Source organism: Cetorhinus maximus, chromosome 19 (genome assembly GCF_964194155.1).
Source record: "Cetorhinus maximus chromosome 19, sCetMax3.hap1.1, whole genome shotgun sequence".
Classification (NCBI taxonomy): domain Eukaryota; kingdom Metazoa; phylum Chordata; class Chondrichthyes; order Lamniformes; family Cetorhinidae; genus Cetorhinus; species Cetorhinus maximus.
In genome coordinates this window covers 76,125,466-76,147,451 of record NC_135897.1, presented here as the reverse complement: position 1 = coordinate 76,147,451, position 21,986 = coordinate 76,125,466, and the positions used below count along the sequence as shown (strand labels likewise).

Here is a 21,986-nt window from a genome sequence, read left to right as displayed (position 1 = left end):
TAGCTGTTCACCCAGAACCACTAGGAAGCACTTTTAGGAATAATTTTGTCTTTAGTTTTCAGTCTCTTTTTGAGAAAAGCTTCATCTTTGCTTGCTACCTCCCACTGTCAACACAGTTTGTGGTGCAGAGTCATCTGAAAGGGACTTTTAGTCATAGCTCTCCATGACGCAATGCCTTGGCATGTCAAAACACTGTTCCATCACACCATTCTAATGTGGAAAGAGAATAAGCTGAGGTGTTGAGGAAAGGGTTGAGACTATATCCAGTGTTGATCCAACCTTCTGTTAAGCAGATGGAGGTACACTATGTTAAAACATTGTGACATGAAGGTAGTGGGATAAGACAGTAATATGGTGAATTGTATTGTTAATCAATGCAATTTACTACAAATCAGCTACACACCAAACCAGCCATACAATAATTGTTATACCTAAATGGGCATAATGTGAACCTGATTACTAGAATACCTGGGAATGGTCCAAAGTGATTCAACTGTGAGTAGTTTTTCACCTCACTTGTTTCAGGGAAATGTCTTATCTCATGGTATCCTCTCAGGTAAAGTTCACTGTATTACCATGTGATGGAATCAATGGTGTGAGCCTATGGCCCAGTGTGTTAATGTTTGGTGTGTGCCCATGTTCAGTGAATGTGTGTTCAAGTGCACTATAGATTGTAATTGAAGAATCAGGAGGACAAAACCAAAAAAACACACGTGCTAAGAAAGTCAAGAGATAAGCAGAATTTCACAAGAGAATGCCTGGGGCCATCTCCCCTTGACCTTCAACTGCACCACAAGTAGCCCACCACCAATACCTTAGGTGTCATCATTGACGTGAAGCTTAACCATACGAGCTATATCAACACCATAGCTACAAGAGGAGTGTAGAGGCTCGTTAGTCTGTAATAAATGGCTCCAGTCAAACTTTTCCACCATCTACAAGGTTCGTGTCAGGGGTGTGATGAGGTACTCAGCGCCAATCTAGATGGGCGCAGCCTCAACTTTCAGAGGCTTGATGTCATTCAGATCAGAATATGTTGCTTGATTGGGGTCACTGTTGCATACCTCAATATCCACATCCTATATCATCGGCACATTGTTGCTGCAGTGTATGCAATCTACAGAATGTACTGCAGCAACTCACCAAGGTAACCGTGACACCTCACCTTCCCCCTGTAATCTCCACCGCCGGGAAGAACACAGGCAATAATGTTTTGGGAACACCATCATCTCCAAGTTGACCTCTGGGTCCCACACCATTCTGACATGCACATATATTGCCATTCCCTCATTGTTGTTGGTTTGATAGCCTAAGATTTCCTACCGAACATCATTGTGAGTGAATAACGATCAGAACTGCTCAAGAATGGCTCAAGAAAAAGGCCATGACTACTTCTCAGGGCTACTCAGATTGGCTAATAAGGGTGTCCTGCTACCATATTGCTCATGATAAGAACTCCCTTTGGCCTCCTTCTGTGTTGTGAATCTACAAAAGATGAATAAATATCCAGTAAAGAATAAAATTGACAGTTGTAAGGACAAGTATAAACTGAGATAAGCAAATAGCTCATCAAATTTGCAGCAGGCTCGAGCTGCCACAGGTTGGACATCCAAAATCCGGTTGCCCGAGAAACAGAATTGTCCAAAAACCGGACGTTTTTGAAAATATTTCATTGATATTCAGTTAAATGAAATTATTATCCAAATATTTGGACAATCTGGCTAGGCGGTATAGTTCTCGGGGCATGGCAGGCTAGTCATCGGCTTTGCTGCTTAGTTTACAGTGGTGCGCAAATCTAGTTCCCACACTCCAAGTCCACCCGATCGGCCCTCGACCCCACCTGACCCCTCCCAGCCTGAAACACCTGACCCAGCCCGACCCACCTGACCTCTGCCCATGCACCGTGAGTGCTGTTATTGTCCCCATGTCACTCAGACGCTCTGGTGTTTATTGTGATTTCCTGAGATGATTGTGATTTCCTGTGTTTTTTGCCACCGCAGTCATGTCAAAAAGGCTGGTGTCCAAGATGGTTCAAGGGGGTAAGAATATTTCCAATTCAATATTATGCTAACAAGAGAGCATGGATAACCAGGCAAATTGATTTGGACTGGTTTGAGAACTTTGTTCCCAGGGCCCTTGCTCATTTTAAGTCAGTTGGTGCTTAGGAACTTAGTGCAAAAAGGGAACAAAAGTGAAATAATACAAGTATAAACAGCTTTGCTTTACTTGTATTGATGCAGGCTGAGTACTATGCTTTTCAAATTAGTGGTTAATACTCCCAGTTCTGTTACCTGCTAATATTAAATATTTTCTCACACATGACGTGCTCCAGCCAATCACATTTAACATTAAAGTCCAAGGTTATGGAAAGCCCGTCTCCATTTGGAGAATGCACAGCACCGTGACTAAAATATACTATTTTCTGCTTCTATTATTTATGGGTAATATGATAATGCTTGTAGCTGCCTTGAGGGGCATACAAGCCTGCACCTTATTTATCAATTACTGCAGACCGAGTTCTGTTATTGAATGCCACTCACTTTTTGATAAGACTGATGAACTTGTGAGCTATCATTTTAACCTCAAATATCAAACATATGACACTCCCAAGCAAAAATAATTTTATTCAGGTATCAGGTCCGGGCTAAATAGCACTTAATTATTTTTTTTGCTCTTGTTCTTTGCCATTCTCTTGCTTTCTCTGTCTTCCCTTAAATATTTTGTGCTCTTATTCTCCACCTTAGTTTCTGTCACTATATCTCTTTTGGAGTCTTACACACTCGCTCTCCAGCGTTTTGTGCCCTCCTTCCTCCCATTATTTCTGTTCTATTCTTTCCCCCTGCCTCACACAATCTTCTCAGGTTTGATTACAGGTTCAATTAGAGCCAACGAATATTGGTGGTGAAGCAAGGTCACACTAACATGGTTACCATGGAGCAAGATAGCATTTATAATAGCTGAACAAAATAGTCACGATTCTGGTTATTGAACAGTGAGATAAAACCAACAGCCCATTTCACTTGCAGTAACTTGCCAGTGATTGCAGAATGTTGGTGAGCTAAGCTTCATTAGGAAGAGTCACTTTAACAAAGCAAGGTCATTGTGTGTGATTCTGCTGCCGTCTCTGCCGTGTAACAGATATTGCTGTGGCAACCATCACGTGGGGTGTGGAGCTATATCACCTCCAAGTAATCTCTGAGTTAAAGCTGCACTTTCAAAAGGGGAGTCTGACAAATAAAATTGGCCTTTTTTTAAAATTAAAAACCACAGTTGAAATCCGTCTGTAATAAATCACAAGTTTGCGTTATGTTGTTTCAGATATTGCGAACTCACTTTTTAAAGCAATGACTCCACCAGATAATGCCTGTCACGATGCTCTGAAATGCATTTTAAATCTCTGAGCATTATAATTCCGACAAAGAATCAAGCCCTTTACAGGATTTAAATGCATGCCGTGTGATTTTAGGATGAATATTAAATTTAATCTTTCAAAACGATGGTCTTTTTGAATCATATCTCTACCACTATTAGAATTTGAGGTCTATTCCAAAATATCCATTCATAAAAATATTATATTCATAGATACATGAATATCTCCCACCTCAGGCACATCCTCTTTCAATATTTCATGGCTCACTCAGCTCAGGCCAGATTTGAGCAATCTATGCCAGAAAGCACATTATGCATAGGGACCTCATTGCTCCTTAATATAATATAAAAGCAAAATAGGGCAGATGCTGGTAACCTGAAATAGAAATGGAAAATACTGGAAAAACTCAGCAGGTCTGGCAGCATCTGTGGAGAGAGAAACAGAGTTAACATTTCGAGTCCGTATGACTCTTCTTTGGAGCTTTAAACTTAACTCATTATTCCCTGTCTTGGCTGATTGTATCAACAAAGTGCTTGTAGACCTCATGTCTGCCCTGAGCGCTCACAGCCTGGGGTCCAGTATCTCCCCCACTCTCAATGTCTCTGCAAGGCCTCTTCCCTGCTCTCCATCCATTCTCTCCTGGATCTTTTTGTTTGTAACCATCTGTCTTTTGTAATTCATAATGTTGTAATCAAAATTTGTCAGCTACTTATACAATCTATTGAGTGTTTATATAATTTATATTTGTTCATCTACTGGGTGTTTACATAACAATTTATTATATTGAATAATTCACATGTTCAGTATTGAAAAAGGATTTGTTTCCAGTCGATCATCACATCTTTCAAATCTGATTGGTCCACACTAACCATGCATTGTTCACGCTAACCATGCATTCTTAATGGTATCAATCACCACACCCCTGGCTCAACCATCACTCTACGGCCAAGCGCACGCCTTGCTGCTCCCTTCCGTCTTGTCCCCAATCTTCCTGCTCCCTTCATGCCTGAACCTGTATCCCAGGCATTAGCCTGTCCATGCTCTGTAAGTTTAAACCCCTTCAGACCCCAGGCTCACAGCCCGCCTTTTCTTTCCATCACGTGGATTCATAGGGCAGCATTTTCCCGTCGGCAAGCGGGCCCCACCCCCCACTCGCTGATGGGAAAATGACGCGCGGTGACGTCAGGCGGACGTCCCGACATCACCGTACGTCATTCAGATATTCAGTTCAGCGGGCGTGCAGCCGAGTCGGCTGTGCCCCCGCCAAGCTGTCAAAGGCCTATCAAGGCCTGTTAAAAAGTAATTAACTGAGCTGCCCGTCCAACCTTAAGGTTGGCGGGGGGCAGGCGAAGAGCCCAGGAAGCCTTCACATTTTTAATGAAACCTCATCCACGGGCGGGATGAGGTTTCATGAAGAGTTTATTATTTAAATAAAAATTTTTGAAATAAGAAACGGACATGTCCCAGCTCATGCAGCAGTTTCACATGAGGGGACATGTCCTTAAAGTTTTTTCCTAGCTTTATTCAAATTTCCATGACTGAAACAAATCTCCCTGAGGCACAGAGGTGCCTCAGGGAGATCTCTGAGTTCTTTCGCGCGCATGCGCGATCAGGTTTGTGCCCGCCCCCCGAACAACCTCCCCAACGGGGTGAAACTTCTGGCCCTAGAATCACATCCTTCTACAGCACAGAAGGAGGCCATTCGGCCTGCCCTGTCTGTGCTGACTCTCTGGAAAAGCAATTCGCCTGGTGCCACTGACCCACTTTATCCCTGCAAACTTTTCCTTTTCAGCCTCAACCTTTAATTCCATTTCCTTGTGCAAAGACAAACAAGTTGACACATTTAAGTGCTCTGGTCAGACCATAACTTTTGATATTGCATTCAGTTCCGCTCGCCAAGGCACAGGGCAATATTGAAGCACAGGAAACATTGCAGACAAGAGACACAAGGCTGATTAAAGCTTGTTAAATATTGTAGATTTTAACACTGGAGGAATCTTAAGCATTATTGCTTTGAAAGAAAGTGCATTGAGGTATCTAAAGTAATGGAACAGGTAAATTCTGAATATTACTTCAAATTAATTGTGCGAATGTAACAAAGGGCTCTTTCAACAAGGAAATTTAGGATCAATGTCAGAAAACTTCATCGCACAGGCCTGGATTTTCATCCTTGAGGTAGCAGGAGTCAGGAAAATTTCCAGCTCAGCCCACCCACCTTGGGAGAAAGTGCCTGCAAAGGCGGGATCGTCATTTTCAGGAGTGGGGGTGGGGGGGGGGGGGCGCGGGGGGGGCGGGTGATGTGGGCTGAAGGCTGGCCAGCTAACCCGGGGAAAATTTGGAGGCAGCCACAGGGGCTGCTGGATGCGGAGACGGGCTGCTTATAAGGCCCACCTCAGTGCAGGCTTTGTCCCAGTTGAAATAAAAACACAAAGGCTCTCTAGCCCTCAACTCCTCACACCCCCTCACCCTCCAAACACTCCCCATGCTTCATCCATGCCACCTCATGCCCTTCCACCCACACCCCTCATGCCACCATGACAAGCTCTGCTCTTCCACCCACTTCCCATGGTCCCTCATGCCCCCCCCACCCCCATGTCAAGCTATGGCACTTCCGTGTTCATTGACCCACTATACACTGTATAGTACCAATGAACCCTATAGGGACAGTAGTATATCTAAAAAATATTTTTCAAAAGTAGTTAATTCATAACTTTCTACTTTGATAAATGTTGAAAAATGTAATTTCGCTTTGAAGGTAATAAAAGTATCATCCAGGCCCTTTAAAGTAACAATAACAAAAACTGCAAACCCTTAAAGCCACTTAACATTATGCAAATAAACTTTGTGAAATTGACAGCAGAGATCAGAGAGCTTGACCTATCAATCAAGCAATGTTTTCTCTGGGGCACAGCTGTTTCAACAAGAGTAATGGATGTTTGGAATCCTGGAATCGGGACCCGCCTGCCATTTTTAAAGGGCTCTCGAGTCATCCCGACATGGTGAAAATCCAGGCCGCAGCGGGATAAATGTATGGAACAGATTCCAGATACAGTAAAACCTTGAAGACAAGAAAAACCATGGAAGCTATTTACCAACAATTAGATGTGGCAATGGGGGTGGAGGGAACTTTAGGGTCTATCTGTGTGGATGGGCCAAATGGACTTCCTCATCCTTATCTATTTTATGATGTTATGATCCCAGCTGATGTTACTACTGGGCAAGCCAGTTCCCGGGGTGGAACCCGGCTTGATAGATCCTAACTTTTATTTTTTGTTTAGATACGTGGAGAATGGCTACTGAACAGAGTCACAGGAGTCAGCTGATGAACTTTTAACAAAAGAATAAAACATTTATTAAGAAAAAATTAACTATATTACAATACCCTTTCACCCACAACTATACCTTTACAGATATGTACATATTTGTAAGAAACATAGAAACAGGGAAAAATAGAAGCAGAAATAGGTCATTCAGCCCTTCGAGCCTGTTCTGCCATTCAATATGATCATGGCTGATCCTCTTTCTTAATGCCATACTCCCGCTCTCTCCCCATACCACTTGATGCCTTTAGAGTTTAGAAATCTATCTATTCCCTTCTTAAATATATTCAGTGACTTGGCCTCCACAGCCCTCTGTGGTAGAGAACTCCACAGATTCACCACCCTCTGAGTGAAGAAGTATCTCCTCATCTCAGTCCTAATGGACATACCCCATATCCTCAGATTCTGACCCCTTGTTCTAGACCCCCCCAGCCAGAGGAAACATCATCCCTGCATCCAGTCTGTCCAGCCCTGTCAGAATTTTATATGTTTCAATGAGATCCCCTCTCATTCTTCTAAACTCCAGTGAATACAGGCCTAGTCGGCCCAATCTCTCCTCATACATCAATCCTGCCATCCCAGGATAACACAAGTTACAAAAGCTATCTTATGCTCTAATGTTCACAGTAAGTATACAGTCCATGTAAACCAATAGGTGACCTGTGGTCAGGCACACCACATTCTGAAACCAAGTGACAGATGCCACCCCAAACAGATGCTATGGATCCCTCATCAGCTCCCCCCAGACACTTGTCACACTGTGAGCCAACCCGTCTCACTGAACTCCGTCTTTCACACAAGAGTTTCCAATCTCCACTCTCCAAAAACTCGTTTTGGAATTTTCTCCCAAATGAAGCTTTCTCTTGGATGCCTTCCACAAGGGTCCACCTCCAGGGTTTTGAACTCTCTTTCCGGTGTTCCTCTCCCCTGGATCGCCATGTGCATTCAAGCTTCCTTCCATGCACTCTCTCACACTGCCTCAACCGTGCCAACAGAACACCACTGCTTCACATGCCCATAGTAAAGAGTTACAGACCTTCGCCTGTCCCCTTGACTCTTCGGCTTCTCGCCCGCCTATATCATTTTAAATCTGCTTCCTGCAGCTTTGTCCCTTTAAGCGTGAAGCTTGGAGCCTCCCTCTATGCTCCTTACTTTCACTTCCACAGAACAGGACCTTTTCCAGATTCCTGTCCTTGTCCTTTGACTATACGGTCCTCTTGGGACCTTTCCTGTTCCACTCCCCTGGATTTTGGGACTTTCTTCTTTAGTTTCTGGAATCTGCTTGAAGAGAGCTAAATTTTTTAAATTCTGAAATTAGACCGATTTCATTTAACTCAAAAAATGGACAGACTTATTGAATAAGTTATCAGAGTAGACCTTTGAAGCAAATAGTAGAAATGGGTTTAAGGGGAAATTTCTTTTGAGAAATAATAGGATGTTATTCATCAAGGCACCTGGGTTCGGGAGTGAAGGCACCACAGCAATCGCAATGTGCTCCAGAACCAGGAAGACCAAAGTCAGCCACAATTGGGTGGCACCATCACATCTCAACACACAGCTTGCCCATTGACAAAATGACTTTCAGTCCACTTGTCTCGCTGGCAATGACCTGATGGTAAAAGCTGGTAGGGAAGAATTTGGAGTGTCAACAGATGATGGGGTCTCAATAGGGGTAATGCAGAGTTTGAGGGGGGGAGCAGGGTGGGAACTCTTGCTCCTTCGGACTCCACAGAAACATTTTTCAAATTTAAGCAAAGACCTTTATTTTAGTGGTGATCACCAGGTCTTAAGCCCTGCTCCCACTTCACTCTAACATCAAATTTCAGTGAAGGGGTCCAAAACAGGCATTCAACCAATCATTTACATATGTAAAGGGCCTAAAGCTCATTTTGGAAAGCTATTGAGAATGCCTGAAAAATTGGCCAACCCAATATTGGGTTCAATATTTTTCAGGCGTTCTTTGGGCACAGGTTGTTGGTCCCTGAAATTGGCCCAAGTTGCACTTATATTATGTCCATAAAAGAGACAAAATGATGTCCAATTTCTACCCAAATATTGTGGTTAACATCCTATTATTTCTCAATAGAAATTTCCCCTTAAACCCATTTCTACTATTTGCTTCAATGGGCTACTCTGATAACTTATTCAATAAGTCCGTTCATTTTTTGAGTTAAATGAAATCGGTCCAATTTCAGGATTTTAAATATTGTGAAGTATAGTGGGAAGGCAGGGGGGTGGCACTGAATTATTCAAAAAGGGGCAGGTTTGTTGAACTTTACTGTGTTCTTAAACATTCTTCGTTTTTCCCAAGGGAGAGCCCTGAGCACCCAGGAAGGAACTGTTCCTCACAAGGAATGTAAATCAGTGATTCACAGTTTGTCGCCGACTTGTTCTGCTTATGGCTGCTGCTCCCAATTGGGAACACAGAATTACCCTTAAAAGCTTCACAAATACTGAAAGAAGCTATCTACAATTATTAACATTATCACAAGTGTACAGAGCAATTTCCACTTACGCATTCCCACAAAGCATGCTCCAAAAACATTAGTTTTCTTATATATTTTCTTTTCTGCTCCACCTTTATCTGGTTTTCTTACAGCCTCAGCTATTCTTCCATCTTAACCTGGGATTACCTACCTCTATTTAATCAATTCTTTTTACTACTGAACTCGGTCTGCCTCTTCATAACTTCTGCCCTGTAATAACTATTTCCCCCTTTTTTCTTTATTTTGCATGACCTTCGTTATTTTTCAATCTCTCACATTGCATTTATTGCTCCTATTTTAACAACAACTCACAGCATACAGCTGCAACACATCAGGTTATTTATGAACAACACATTAGATACATCTCTGTGATTGTCCGCCACCTCACAGGCCTGTAGAGACACTGGGGAGAATTTTCTCCCCGTCGGGGGGGTTGGGTGGGAGCGGGTGCGCAGCCGATTGCCGCCCATGAGCGGCCGTGCACTGCCATTTTAGGTGGGCGGGCCAATTAAGGCCCACCCAGTGTGATACGCACTCAGAGGCGCTGAGCGCTCCCTGTGCGGGCGGGGGGAGGAGGCTGAGTCGGGTCCTGCACTCTTTCGTGCATGCGCGCGAAAGAGTGCAGAAATCTCCCTGAGGCACAGCGCTGCCTCAGGGAGATCAGTTTGAGTTTCCAAAATTTTAATAAAGAAAAAAACAATTTAGGACATGTCCCCTCATATGAAAGTGTCACATGAGCTGGGACATGTCTATGAATTTCAATGAAAATCTTTATTTCACTTATATATCATTCATGAAACCTCACCGTGGATGAGGTTTCATGAAAAATGCGAAGGCTGGTTGGGCTCTTCACCTGCCTGTCAACCTTAAGGTTGGACAGGCAGCTATGTTAAGTGGTTTAATTAGCTTTTAAATGGCCTTAATAGGCCTTTGACAGTTCAGTGGGCACGCAGCTGATTCCAGTGTGCGCCCGCTGAACTGAAAATCGGAATGACGCGTGGTGACGTCGGGATGAATGCCTGACGTCATCATGCGTCATTTCACACGTCGGCAAGTGGGCCCCGCCCCCGCTCGCCGAGCCAAAGATTCTGCCCACTGATCAGGAGAAAAGTAGGATATCAGTTCACATGATACTATTTTTACTTTGGGAGTTGAACCATTTTAATTTAAGTCTATAGACAATTCATGAACAATTTCTTGCCCCCGCCCCCACAACCACAAAATCCACAGAAGAATTAAGAGAGGCGTCTAAATTTCCAATTTTGAAAGAAAATTTCCTGCATTGGAATGCTGTCATTTGAAAACCATTCCTGCACGTAATATTCAATTCCCCAAAAACATATAGCTACACCATTCACAACTCTTAGCTAGGCGAATTACTCGAAATCAATGAATTTCATTTGGGAGGCCAGCCTTTCACTAATTTACACCGAGTTATTCACTTCCATAGGTTAAGGAGGGGGTGGTCAGTCGATATACAGAGTAGAAGAAGTAGTTCTAAATAAGACAAGGACATTATGTACTGTTCTGTTGAAGGGTCGTGAGGACTCGAAACGTCGACTCTTTTCTTCTCCACCGATGCTGCCAGACCTGCTGAGTTTTTCCAGGTAATTCTGTTTTTGTTTTATATTATGTACTGATCTTTTTTAAGCTAATTGCCAGTGCACCACTTGTAATAATTTGATCACTGTGACCTCTTCTGAATGGTAACATTTTAAAAATGAAATAACACATCCACACAAGTATATTAAGACTCTAAATGAAACTCCAGCAATGTGATAGAACAGCAAGTATTGCCAGGAGTCCTTAGTGTATTGTCCTTCTTTGAAGGACTTTACAAAAATAGCTGAAGATGATCTTGAAAATGTCATAAAAGTAGGACAATTTAATGTTAAAGAATTATACTGGGTTAATGGAAGGATAAGGACAGATAATAGAAAGACCTTGTATTAATGGTGATCATTGGCATTTATCAATGTTTATCATTGAACTCTTGGTGAAATTCTGAATTTGGTCACTTCAGGTTTTTGTGCTTTTTGGGATAATTAACATTAGGAATGCTTATGTTAAGAAATGGTCCCTAAGGAACAAGAGTAGGCTATTAAGCCCTCAGGCCTCTATTAAATAATGGCTGATCTGTGTCTCAACTCCATTTGATGCTTATCCACTGATACAGTTACCCAATGAATATCTGTCCATTTCAGCTACGAAAATTTCATTTGATCCAGAATCCACAGCTTTCCGAGGAAGAAAAATTCCAGATTTCCCCTACCCAGGAAACCCCACTATCTGAAAAATCCTGCCCAAAGTCTTGATTTTAAAACTCTCATCCTTGTTTTCAAATTCTTCCATGTTGGTGCCCCTCCCTTTTTCTTTAGTCCCCGCTAGCCCCACAAGGTTCTGAGATGTCTTTGTTCATCCAATTCTGGCCTCTTGAGCATCTCCAAATTAAATTACTCCATCATTCGTGATCACGCCTTCATTTGCCTCGGCCCCAAGCTCTGGAACACCCTCCCTACACTCACCCACCTCTCTAACCCTCATTTTCCTCCTCTAAGACACTCCTTAAAACCTACTTCTTTAAACAAGCTTTTGGCCATCCGACCTAATATTTCCTTATATGGCTCAGTGTCATGTTTTGTTTGATAATTCTCCTGCGAAGCACCTTGGAATGTTTTATTAAGTTAAAGGTGCTCTGCAAATAGAAGTTGTCGTAAAGTGCTTTCAGTTCAAGTGTAGCACAGGGAAGCTGTAAGTCAAAATCTCAATAAAGGGGGAAGATTTCTTCTGCCTTTCTTTGTTATGGCAAAATGATGTGTATATGTATAAAGAACAGGTCTGCCATTTCACTACACCTAATACACAGAGGAAATCTCCAAATGTGCCTTAAAGCCAATCGTAGATGACTGCTCCCTTCTACACCAATGTGATATTCCATTTGCTTCTTGGCCACCTCTCTGGAGTTGTTCAATTTCTACTACATTACGATCAATGTTGTGTTGTAGCCATAGGGCTCACTGGCAACTGAGCTAAGGGCACCTTCAATTCATTATTCTGGTCTAGATTCAAACACGTAATTAAATGTTCTAAAAGAAATGTTCTAATGTCACCTAATTCCTAACAATTGTAATTAAATAAATTGTGCAAATTAAAAATTTTGTTTATATGCCCTCTTTAGCCCATAGATGATCAAAGTCAGTTAATATAAATCATTTTTTATATACCACCATAAATGATCCTTCCATATAATTGGGGGGCCTTAATTACCCAAATATAGACCGGGATTTTGGTAGTGTAAAGGGAAGAGGGAGGCAAGTGTTCCTAGATTATGTGCAGGAGAATTTTCTACAGCAGTATGTTTCTAGCCCAACAAGAAAGGAAGCACTACTAGACCTGGTATCTTGGAATTGAGGTGGGCCAAGTAGATCAAGTGTCAGTGGGGGAACATTTAGGAGACAGTGATCATTGTATCATAAGGTTTAGGATGATGGTAAGAAAGGACAAAGGACAATCCAGAGTAAGGATACTTAACTGGGGAGAACCAACTTCAATGGGGCAAGATTGGAGATAGACTGGGACCAAAGGTTGGAGGGAAAAACTGTAACCTTCAAAGGAGAAATGGTTCAGGCACAGTCAAGGTATATTCCATCGAGAGGGAAAGGTAGGGCAAAAAAATGCAGAGCTCCCTGGATGAAAAAGGGGATAGAAATTAAGATAAAGAAGAAAAAGTGTGCTTATGACAGGTGTCAAGTAGAAAATACAATTGAGAACAAAGCTGAATACAGAAGGTTCAGAAGGGAGGTGAAAATGCAAATAAGGGAAACAAAGAGAGATTGAGAAATGACATAAAGGTAAATCCCAAAGTTCTCTATAGGCACATAAATAGTAAAAGGGTGGTAAAAGGAGGAGTAAGGCCGATTAGGGACCTAAAAGGGAATTTACACATCGAGGCAGGAGGTATGGCTGAGATGTTAAATGAATACTTTGCATCTGTCTTTGCCAAGGAAGAGGAGGAAACTCTGTCACTAGAAGGGTTCAAAATTGATAAGGAGGAGGTAGTGGATAAACTATCGGGACTTAATGTCGATAAGGCACTGGGACTGGATGAGGTGCACCCAAGGATATTGAAAGAAGTGAAAGTGGAAATTGCAGGGGCACTGGCCATAATCTTTCAGTCTTCCCTAGACTCAGGGGAGGTTTCCAGAGGACTGGAGACTTGCAAACACTATGCCCTTGTTCAAAAAAGGTTATAAGGATAGGCCCAGCAATTACAGACCAGCCAGTCTTTTGGTGGTGGGGAAGCTTCTAGAAACAATTATTCAGGGTAGAATTAATAGCCACATGGTAAAATGTGGGTTGATTAGGAAGAGTCAGCATGGATTTCTTAATGGAAAATCGTGTTTAACCAACTTGGAGTTTCTTGAAGAGGTAACAGAGAGGGTTGATGAGGACAATACTGTTGATGTGGTGTACATGGACTTCCAAAAGGCATTCAATACAGTGCCACACAATAGACTTGTGAGAAAAGTTATAGCTCATGAAATAAAAAGGACAGTAGTAACATGGATGCAAAATTGGCTGAATAATAGGAAACAGCGAATAATGGTTAATGAATATTTTCTGGGCTGGAGGAGGGTTGATATTGGGATCCTTGCTTTCCTGGTATATATTATTGGTCTAGATCTTGGTGTGTGGGGGAAAACTTCAAATTTTGTGGAAGCATTGTAAACTGTGAGGAGGACAGTCTAGAACTTCAAAAGGACATAGGCAAGTTGGCAGATGAAGTTCAATGCGGAGAAGTGTGAGGTGATTCATTTTGGTAGGAAGAACATGGAGAGACAACATAAAATAATGAGTACAACTCTAAAGGGTGCGCAGGAGCAGAGGGACCTGGGTATATATATACATAAGTCATTTAAGGTGGCAAGACAGTTGGCGAGAGGAGTTAAAGCATATAGTATCCCAGACTTTAGTAATAGGGCATAGAATACAAGATCAAGGAGGTTATGCTGAACTTGTATAAGACACTAGTTAGACCTCAGCTGGAGTATTATGTACAGGTCGGAGCCCCAAACTTTATGAAGGATGTGAATACATTGGAGAGAGCGCAGGAGAGGTTTACAAGAATGGTTCCAGGGATGAGAAACTTCAGATTGGAGAAGTTGGAACTATTCTTCTGGAGAGGAGAAGGCCAAGAGGAGATTTGATAGAGGTGTTCAAAATCTTGAGGGGGCTGGACAGAGTAGATAGGGAGAAACTGTTCCCACTCATAAAAGGATCGAGAACGATTTAAAGTGACTTGCAAAAGACTTAAGTGCAATATGAGAAAAAACTTTTTCACACATTGAGTGGTTCTGGAATGCACTGCCTGGAAGTGTGGTGAAGGCAGGTTCAATCGAGGCATTCAAGAGGGCATTAGACGATTATTTGAATAGAAACAATGTGCAGCATTACGGGGAAAAGGCAGGAGGATGGCACTGAGTCATAATGCTCATTCAGAGCGCTGATGCAGACATGATGGGTTTAATGGCCTCCTTCTACACCATAACAATTCTATGATTCTGTGATATCCATGCCCTCTGAATCAGTATTAGAAAATATTATTCTCATGTTTGGGGAAGGAAGTAGGAAAAAAAATCACGTCAATCTTGTGACATCTGGTGAAAGAGAGTGTACCACAACCTTTGAACAGGAATGATACATTGAATGTGCTGTCAATCCATGGGAGGATTTCACACATTTGGCAAGTGCCTCCACAAAGTTATCACTTCAGGAGCAGATGGTGGCATAGCAGTAATGTCACTGGCCTAGTAATCTAGAGGCCAAGCTAATGATTTGGGGAGGTGGGTTCAAATCCCACCATAGTGACTAGTGGAGCTTAAATTTGACTAATAAATCTCAAATATAAAGCAATCCCAGCAAAGGTACCATGATAGCTATTATCAATTGTTGTAAGAACTCACATGTGCAGGGTATACTAACATTATTGAAAACTCAGGACATTGGTGTAATGAGGCCTTGAAATAGAAACATTAATGAAGGCCTTAAAAGGCACAGAAGAAAATTCAATGCCTAAATTTAATCATATTGTAAACTTTGCGTTTTTCAATGTCTTAATTTTTTAAAAAGCCTTATTTTCCACTTTATAAATTTCAGTTAGCGAAAAAGCATTTTGAATAGTTAAATTTGTTTCATCGGCAAAGTAGTATTTCTTTAATGGTATTTTGTTCAAGAAACATGTTCACAGCCCAAAGGCTGAATTGCATTGTAACTTGTAAGTAATCAAGTAAAAACATGGAAACACGGAAGAATCATGCAATAACAAAAATACCATAGACAAACAAATTCAGCAGGTAACAGGGAAGTGGTGGATGGGATATTAAAAAAAGGAATATTGAATTAAAATTATATTAAAAATGCTACTGCAACTGTTAATAAAGGACAATTTGATTGAAATTCACTTGAATATTGATGTAAAAGTGCGACAAGAAGCCATGGCAATAGGAAGTAAAGCTTATTGGCAGTAGTGTTTTGGAAAGTATATACACACAGGAGATAGCTAATAAGATAATGGATATGGATCATTACATGATGGTGCAACAATTTTCAAAGGCACTTTCCCATGAAGTCAAACAATAAGGGTTGATACTGGCAATTTGCCATACAGGTTTTTATATTCCTGTTACCAGAAGACGCTAGGGTTTAGATCCTTCCCCATAGCACCAGAGGAAAAAAGTCTCAGTCAGACAATAATCTCAAGTTACTTTCACACATGCCCCTCAGAAGCCAAATGAAAAGTGACATTAGCAGAAGCCCAAGCAAAAGCCAGTGGGTAAGATACATAGGGCTGAATTTTACAGGGGGCCATATTGCTGCCCCCCCCCACCCCTCCCCATCAGTTGTCGGTTTCAAACCAACCGACTTTTTAAAAAAGCCACTCCACAGCAATAATATGAGGGGGGAGGGGTGTCCTAAATACGCAGAAAAGTGGGACTTCTGCCCCTCAGTGGGAGGAAGTCTAGCCCTCAAGGGCTACAGGCCAATCTGATTGGCCAGCAGCTCTAGTATCCCAGCAGCACCATAACTCAGTAGTGTGCATTGCTGGGACTGCAACAAGACTGCAAGAAGAAGGGAAATGGATCTCGGACTAAGATAAATCACTGCCTTTTAGGGCAGGAGGCGGGGCGGGTGAGGGGGGGACAGGTTTTGGAGGTCAGGTTGAGAGAACGAGGTGGGGGGTATCATCTTGTGGGGGGAGATGACCCCAATTGGCACATGCCACCCCCCCCCCACCCCCTTGAAGGATTTACCCCCCACGCCTTCCTTCCTGCCTTTGGATTAAAAAAAGACGACATGCCCACTGCCCCCCACCTGCCCATGCTGACCATATGGTGGCGTGGGCAATGTTATATTCAGGTCAATTGGCTTGGTAACAAGCTCAATTACCTGTTCATTATTTTTAAAAATATGGCGGACGGGTTGCTGATTTTGGTGCCCGCCCACCTACCGTTTTATGAGGGCTGTGTCAGGGGTGGGCAGGAAGTTGGTGGGCCAGCCCCTTGTCATATTTTACGTTGCCCCCCCCACCCCGACAACTGAAAAAATACCCAGCAGAGGCCATAAAATTCAGTCCATAAGAACAAATTAAACAAATGTGCAAATGAGGTGAAATATAAATTTTATCATATTTCTATTTTTTGCGAATACATCACAAGGTTTGCTTAATCTTTTTGGAATCAGCTTGTTTTTTTCCCTCTAATTTTTTTTTCTATTTCAATAAAGTCCGAATAACATTTACAGATTTCAGCTCCTTAAGCAGATTACAGGATAATTCACTAGCTGGCTTGTGCATTTACATTTATAAAATACGCAAGGCTGTGCGAGTAAATAAATATAATTTAATTTTAGGGTATCGATGATGTTCATAAACCTCATTCTGTTGGTTTATGATATCTTCTGAATGCTTTGATTCAATTACAGTCTGATCCACCCTCTAGCCTGCTACAGTTCCACATTTCGCTGTGCATCTGCTGGTGAATTATTTAATTTATTTCAGCAATCTTCTCTCTAATTAGGTGTTATCCTTTAACAAACAGGCTGCTTCATGGCTGCTGAAGTAGTTAGGGCTAAAAATTTAATAAGGTATTTGTTGTTGCTCACAGTAAAAAGTTGCCAGATTTCCAAAGCTGAGCGGTAAGCAGGAGCTGTGTTTGTGACTGATGTGGACCTGAGGGGAACAAATATACCATACTGATCTAGGTTTTTTTTTTAACCAGTAGAAAATCACATCTGGTTAGTCTTAAGACTATAAGTGGAGAGTTGAGGAGAAATTTTTTCACCCAGAGGGTGGTGGGAGTTTGGAACTCACTGCCTGAAAGGGTGGTTGAGTCAGAAACTCTTGTAACATTTAAGATGTATTTAGATATTCACTTGTGTTGCCATAGCCTCCAGGGCTATGGGCCAAGCGCTGGAAAATGGGATTAGTGCAGTCAGATCTTTGCTGACTGGCGCGGACACGATGGGCCGAATGGCCTCCTTCTGTGCTGTAAACGTCTATGAGTTTATGACACCCATTGACTACCCCTCATGGGGTAGAGTGCTAGGGTTCCCACACAATCAGTGCTTAATCTCCTTATGCCTGTCGAGAGAACAGGAATGATGAAAATATGAGACACAGCTCTTCCTTTAGGAGATGAAGTAAAATCAAAGGGTGGGACAAAATAGGCTGGTCTTACCCACCTCCTAGTGACAAAGGTGCATTGGCAGAGTTCACAGGGGCAAACACTTTGTCAACTCACATCCGACTTGAATCAGCAGCCCATTTTACGCCTCTCCCGATTTTTAATTTCCTTCAAATAAGTAAAAATCGGGGGAGATGGGAAACAGGATTCCCATCCACTATCACTATCCACTGTTTTATACTATCGCACACTATCAACATTATCCCCAATGTCCCTTGTCCTTTCTGATTAGATTTTCTGACTGCTTTAAAACTTACAAAAGCATAGACAGTGTTTACAATCTTCATTTATAGTCAGCGCCATTATACGTCTGGTGGCTGGAAGCCTGGGTTCCCTCGTGGGCATGGCTGGTTCTTTCAGTGTCAAACTGCGTGGTCATCAATTCAACTGGTTGTCTTGCAAAATTGAAGCACCGTCCATCAGACCTTTTATCAGACATCTCAGTGGCATCTTACAGATGGCTACACACCAGTGCATCATCCAAGTGACAGGTGCCCTCTTCTCCAAGGCTGGACAACACATCAGATTCACATGATGGGGCATCGCAGGCTCAGAAGGCACTGGACTAGTCAGGTGGTGCCCTGTAATACCCTCTTGCTGGGGTCTTGGTCATTTTGGTTGCCTGTGCTGCTCTCCATAACATGGCTTTCCAGAGAGGTGTGGACCTTGAGGACGGTGAGGCTCTGGAAGGGGACAGCTCATCCGGGCAGGAGCAAGAGGTAAGGGAGAAGGAGGAATTGGAGGCAGTGGGAGAAGATGCTGAACAGAGAGGTGCCCCTGTAGCATGATGAGGTAACATCCTCCTGCCACTCTCCAGGAAGAGGACCTCCTTCCTCTCCCACATGGGTGTCAATCTTCTGGCTCCTCTGTGGCATCCCTCTTCCCTGTGCTGTGTGGCAGGGTTGGCACAATCTCTCTCCCTCAGGACAACCACAGCCTCAGTGTTGGTCTGAAAACTGCCTCTATTTTTGCCTTCACTAGCTTTAATTGGGTAGGAAATCCATCTCCATTTCACAATCAAGGGCTCGCCCATGTGAAAATCTGAATTTCAGTCAGTTTGCCAATGGAGGCGAATTTCTGACACAAAACAGACCCATCTCCTGCCTCCGTGGCGAAAATCCAGCTCTAATACTCAGAAAGCCAACTGATGGTGAAAGAAATTCTGACAACTAATTCAATTTTCATGTAATAATGAGAAAAACACCCCCTGGTACAGTGCAAGTACACCAACTTATAGTGAAAACTTGAATAGCAAACATTCATTGGTTATTCTGTGACAGAAATCAGCATGATTTCTAAATGTGACAAGGGAAACCATTGGCTCCAGCAATGAGTAGTTCAATCTGTCTACAGTCATTTTTCTAAAAGAGACATTTCCTCAAGGAACTTCGTCAACAGGATAAAAGTCTTATCTGTCTGCTGCTCTAATTTTCCAGTTTCTAATCAGTCTGGGCCCAGAGCACAACACTGTTCCTAGTACAGGATTAAATTGACAATCTCACACAGAGGGGGTATAGATGATATGGGAGGTAGGAAAATGCCACGCAGATCTAGAAGGGGAAGCTCTTCTGAGATTGGGGATGAAGTGCATTATGTGGTCTACCACAGCGCAACGAGAGACTGGGAACTGTTTAGAGCCACTCGGGCTGTACAGATCAAAATGAAAGGCTGTAAATGATTGTAATATTGTCTGTACTGATGCACCTGGTGATACATTTTGTAAAAGTTTAACCTGGATTGTACCCTTGTAATGTTGTTTTTGAAATGGTTTGGAATGTGATTGAAGATATTTTATGAATAAAGTATATTTTTACAAAAAAAAAAAAAAATTATGTGGTAAAGTACTGCTTAGTACTGGTCCCTTTACCTTGCCGAGCATAAATTTAATTTAAAAGCATTCATCTAATTTCAGCACCAGGAGAAAGAAAACAATAGGATCGCAACCTATATAGAGTTAGTATCAAGGTCAGACTCACAGCCTGAAGAAGAGGAAGCAGTGGCATCTGCAGATTAGTCTTTGAATCAAGACTGAGGGTGCAATTGAGACCCAATTTCAGGCCAAGATGCTACAATGTGCTCATAGGATTTGACACGCGGAAGAAAAATTGGAAACTTCACACAATATCACAAGGCCAAGGAAACCTAAGCGTTGGACTCACCAGTATCAACAACAAAAGACCTCACCAAACTCACAATATTTTTTAAGGCTAGTCTTTGTGTAAGCATTTTGGGGGCAAAATTTGATAGCCCCTGAAACAGACCGAAGGATTTCAATGTGCCATTAACCCACGTTTGTTCCTTCAGGTGCAGGCAGCATGCAAATTTTGTACTTGCTTGCTCATTTAAATGATTGTAGTACACAGCCCAGGACTAAACGTGCTGTTAAGTAGCCGCACCTCTCAGCAGGGGGGCCAAGTTCGTGCGAGGCCTGCACCACTGAAAGCTAGCCTACACCACTTAAAGTCAGGCTGCACCACTTTAATGAGAGGTGCTTTCAAGCTGCAGCAAGCCCTGGAAGTGGCTGGGAAAGAGTGTCTTATCGGTCAAAGGAATGAATCTGGTGCAACAAGGCAGAGTAAGTGCCCCTTGGCTCTCTGATGCAGCTGGATGCCTTAGTGCACGAGGTGGCCGGAGGAGAGAAGGCCTCTATCCACTAGAGCCCAGGCCCTCCAGACAAACTGTGTGAAGTCAACGGGAGCAGACAGTCATTGCTGTCAATGCAGCAAGTGCAGCCAAGGATTTAGATGGAGCGTGCAGAAAAGTTTCACATGACTGGTCAAGGTCAGTGAATTCATCCTCAATGCTATAACCATAAAACTGAACCACTGGCCTCACATACTGCTCAATTCACCACACCACATGATGGCAAATCACAAAAAAACAAGGCTGAATCATTTGAAACCACTTTCAGCCGGGAATGCCAAGTGGACGATAGATTTTGGCCTCCTCCTAAGGTCTCCATCATCACAGATGCCAGTCTTTAGCCAATTCAATTCACTCTGTTTAGCATCAAAAAATGGCTGTGCAAATTAGATACAGCAAAGGCCATGGACCCCGACGACATGCTGGCTACTCTACGACTGATTGTGCTCCAGAACCAGCCGCACCACTAACCAAGCGATTCAAGTACAGGTATTACACAGGAATCTACCCAACAAAGTGGAAAATTGCCCAGATATATCCAGGCCATAAAAAGCAGGACAAATCCAATCCAGTCATATACTGTCCCGTCAGTCTCCTCTCGATCAACAGCGAGTGAGTGCGGCCACAAGGAGCCCAAGTAAAATTGAAGTCAATGGGTCATGGGAAGATCTCCATTGGCTGGAATCATACCTAGCACGAAGGAAGATAGTTGCGGTTGTTGGAGGTCAATCAGCTCAGCCCATGACATTGCTGCAGAAGTTCCTCAGGGCAATATCCTAGGCCTAACCATCCTTAGTTACCTTATCAATGATTTGCCTTCCATCATAATGTCAGAAGCGGTGATGTTTGTTGATGATTGCGCAATGTTCAGTACCCTTCGCAATTCCTTATACGGAAGCAGTCTGTGCCCATATACAGCAAGAACTGGACAATATTCAGGCTTGGGCTGATAAGTGGCAAGTTACATTCATGCCACACAAGTGTCAGGGCAGGCAATCATCATCTCCAACAAGGGATTCTAACTATCTCCCATTAACATTCAACAACATTACCATCGCTGAATCGCCCATCGTCGACATCCTGGGGATTGCCATTGATCAGAAACTGAACTGAACCAACCACATAAAGACTGTGGCTACAAGAGGAAGTCAGAGGCTGGGGATTCTGTGGTGAGTAATTGATCTCCAGACCCTCCACCATCTACAAGGCACAAATCATAGTGTGATGGAATACTCTTCACTTGCCTGGATAAGGGAGGCTGCAATAATACTCGAGAAGCTTGATACCATCCAGGACAAAGCAGACCTCATGCACCACCTTAAACATAAACCCCCTCCATCACTGACGTACAGTGGCTGCAGTTTGTACCGTCTAAAGGATGCACTGCAGCAACTTACCAAGCCTCTTTCAATAGCATCTTCTGAAC

General features: G+C 42.8%; 1 protein-coding gene across 1 annotated transcript in view; it reads right to left on the bottom strand.

Moving 5' to 3' along the window:
• dner (delta/notch-like EGF repeat containing) overlaps positions 1-21,986 on the bottom strand; it is a 288,305-nt gene that overhangs the window by 180,408 nt on the left and 85,911 nt on the right. The window lies entirely within an intron of this gene.